This window comes from Impatiens glandulifera, chromosome 1 (genome assembly GCF_907164915.1).
Source record: "Impatiens glandulifera chromosome 1, dImpGla2.1, whole genome shotgun sequence".
Lineage (NCBI taxonomy): Eukaryota > Viridiplantae > Streptophyta > Magnoliopsida > Ericales > Balsaminaceae > Impatiens > Impatiens glandulifera.
Window position 1 is genome coordinate 33,144,057 of NC_061862.1, and position 4,292 is coordinate 33,148,348.

Below are 4,292 nucleotides of genomic sequence, written 5' to 3' on the forward strand. Positions count from 1 at the left end.
GGATGACCTTACGTCGAGATCATCCAGATTATGAGGAAGGTGTTGACAAATTCCTCGAGTATGCTGTTAGGAGTACATCCCGACAAACCGTGAAATGTCTCTGCGTGAAATGATTGAACACGCCGTTTATGGAAATAGACGAAGTGAAGACTCACCTCATCCTTTTATGGAATAAATGTGCATTATGAGTATTGGTATTTTCATGGAGAAAAAAGACATACTACTCAAGTGGTTAATGACGATGTCGATGAAGATGCCGATGACTTCGATGATGACGATGATCAGTCGGAGGATGCCGTGCCGGAATTCAACAATGCGAGACCGGAGATGAATAATACAGTTAATGAAGAGGTCAACGAAGAACGTTATATGCACGAATTTATAAACGATATGTTCCCCAACGTTAATAATGTCCCGAACAACGATGAACCAATCGAAGATGCGCATAGATTTTATAAATTGCTTGATGATTGCAAACGGCCATTGTATGAAAGTGCTCGAATAACGAAATCATCAGCACTACTGAAACTACTTCACATAAAAAATGTATGTCAATGGACGAATTCTTCGTTCGATATGTTGCTGCGTCTACTTAAAGACTACATATTACCGATTGACGCTCAATTGCCAAACTCATACTATGAAAGTAAAAAATTCATTACTGATATCGGGCTTAAATATGACAAGATAGACGCATGTAAGAACAACTGTATGCTATTTTGGAAGGACGACATAAATGAAGATTCTTGCAGAGTTTGTGGTCTTTCTAGATGGAAAGTCGACCAAACAAGTGGGACAGTTCGAGAGAAGCAAAATGGGAAATTCATTCCAAAAAAGGTGTTGAGATATTTACCTTTAATACCAAGACTGCAAAGACTATACATGTCCTCAAAAACGGCTCCAATGATGAGATGGCATAAAGAAGGAAGAGTTGATAGTGATACGTTGAGACATCCCGCTGATTCCTTAACTTGAAAGACGTTTGATGAAAATTATACAGATTTTGCTTCAGAATCTCGAAACGTAAGACTGAGTTTATCAAGCGATGGGTTTTAACCATTTGCAAATGGGAAAAAATCATATAGTGTTTGGCCGGTTATTCTCGTTCCTTATAATGTGTCACCCACGACTTGCATGAATTCTAGCAATTTCATTTTATCTATGTTAATTCCGGGTCCAAAAAGTCCGGGAGATGCAATTGACATATTTCTCCAGCCATTGATCGAAAAGTTGCATGAACTGTGGCAAACAGGTGTGAAAAAGTTTGATGCACACACCTCGCAATACTTTAACATGCGAGCGACGTTGTTGTGGATCATTAACGACTTTCCCGCCTACGCGAATTTATCAGGCTGGAGTACGAAAGGTAAATTCTCTTGTCCTTGTTGTAACAACGACACAGTATCTCTTCGATTGGTTCATAGTTCCAAACAATGTTACTTGGGTCATAGACGCTTCCTTCCACCGAAGCACAAATACAGAAGGGATAAAGAGTCGTTTGATGGTCGAACTGATTATAGAGATCCCCCAAGATTGTTAACGGGGCAAGAAAGTTACGAGCAAGCACGAGACCTAGAAGACATAATTCTTAGTACGGATCTGAGCAAGAGAACCAAAATATATCATGAAACGCGGGGAGACAATTGGAACAAACTTAGCATTTTCTTCCATTTGCCTTATTGGAAATCACTATTATTGAGACATAATTTGGATGTGATGCATATTGAGAAAAATATTTGTGATAGCGTGTTGGGAACAATAATGAATGTGAAAGAGAAGACTAAGGATGGTCCTAAAGCCCGTAAAGACTTAGAACTCTTAGGAATAAAATCATGGCTACATCCTATAAATGATGAAGGAGTTGTTCATTATCTAGAAGCGCCTTTCACTTTGACATCCGAAAATAAAAAACGTCTTTGTAACTTCTTGAAAGATCTCAAGTTGCCTGATGGTTTTTGCTCAAATATCGGCGGTTGTGTAAATTTGGAAGAGAAAAAGATTTCGGGATTAAAGAGTCATGATTGTCACATTTTATTGGAATATCTTATTCCTTTAGCAACTCGTGGATTACTTCTAGATAATGTGTATGATGCGTTAGTAAATTTGTCTCGTTTCTTTCGGTTGTTGTGCTTCAAAGAGTTGATTCAAGAGGACCTCGAACAATTGTACATGGATATTACATTGACACTTTGCAAATTTGAAATGATTTTTCCGCCGTCAATCTTCGACATCATGATGCATCTCCCGGTTCACTTGTCATTTGAGGCTTTGCTTGGAGGACCTGTTCAGTATCGATGGATGTATCCGTTTAAACATTACATGGGTACAATGAAAAGATATTTGCGGAATAATAACCACCCCGAAGCCTCTATAAGCGAGAGCTATCTTGTTAATGAGAGTATTAGTTTATGTGCCAGGTATATGGAGGAACAAGAGCAAGAAAATGCACAACCTGAAATCTTGAGCATTTCAATATTGCATCGTTGGAAGACCTATCTAACGGAAAAGTATACAACTTGGATTATATCGATCGAGTGACAGCTCATTCTTACATTTTGAAAAATTGTCCCGAAGCAGAACCTTTTAAATGTAAGATTCAATGTTGCTGTTACTAATTAGCATTAAAGAGTGTGCTATTTAATATTCGATCTATTTGCAGAGATTATAACAACGAGTTCAGTGGAGAAACGTTTGCCGCATATTTCAAGTATCGAGTGAGTAAATTATAAACCATATATCCTAACTCTTTTTATTCATTTTAACAACTTCATTTCGGATACATATATAGGTCGCCCATTTAGCAGAATTTAACGACATATCAAGAGACCTCAAGATCTTAGGAGAAGGTCCAAGTATGTACTCGTCTATGTATGTTTGGTGTAAAGTAAACGGATACAAATTCTGTACAGAAAAACACGACGAAGGTTTGACCACTCAAAATAGTGGGGTGGTTGTTGAGGGGTACAACGGGTCTGAAACTATGTCATACTACGGAGTTTTAACGGATATAATCGAAGTATATAATACTTTTCTCACAAACGAGTTGTTTTATTAAAGTGTAAGTGGTTTGATACACACTCGGGGGAACTAGGAGTGAAAGTGGATAAATATGGCTTCGTAAGTGTAAATGTAAACCGAATTTTGAAAACCCAAAGTCAAGACCCGTATATATTAGCGAGTCAAGCGAAACAAGTATTCTACGCCCCTGATATGTTAGCCCGACCCGGTTGGAAGATTGTGACAAAAATAAAACCGCGGTTTACAAACATATAGTTCAGATTAATTAATTAGGTAGATTTATGTTTTTTACTTTATATTCATACTTATTACTACTTTATTTCAATTATTCACTCATTTTTATTAATGGTGTGCATTAAGAATGTCTGAAGGTCCTAAAACAACTTAGAAGAGTATGAGGAAGACACCCAAGAAATTGGATAAAAGCTACCAAAACCTACTTGCCCAATCCGAGTCCTTAAAGCTCCGAGGATCGTCTTCTAGAGACCAACCACCTATTGCTGTGGTCCCGATAGCTACTGCTCCCCCAATAGACGAGGATGTTGAGGCTTCGGAGCTCCAAGAGTTTATAGAGAGCACGTTTGCTGATATGGTGGATGACGATGAGGCTGAAGACGAGGCTCTCGAGGAGCCTATCGAGGAGGATGACGAGGAGGAGCACGGTTCCACTCCCGACCCATCATCGACAGGTAATTCGTTTACAAATTAGTTAGTGTTTCAATTGATTGACATATCTAATTATGATTTTGATAAATTTGAAGAATCTTGTGCCCGCAAGAGACGGGGGAAGAACAAGAATATTGCGCTGTCTAAGAGGGTAGCAGGGACAAGGATTCCTCTTACGTTTAGAGAGAAGGATGGGAGGTCAGGCGGTACAGACGTGGGAAGAACACGGTGGTCTAGACATGTGGGGTCGATTATCCGGGACCCCGCAGTCGTCTCACACCGTCTTCTAAAGTGGAAGGCTTTAAGTGCAGACCAATTGGATTCACTGTGGACTGCTATCAAGGTAATACTTATTACTTGATTATACATTACGTCATTAAATAATTATTTTTAACATTTGGATGTTATTTTTTTCAGAATCCGTTCGAAGCTACTAATGGTGATATTGAGTCTTTTCGAAAGACCGGATTGGGACACGCCAATCAGATTTGGAATAGATGGCGGTCAGATTTGAACAAGACATATATCCGCGTCCACAAAGGAGACAAGGCGGCGGTACTAGCTAATCCTCCACAAGACTACGATCGAGATGATTGAGAGTTTGTGTG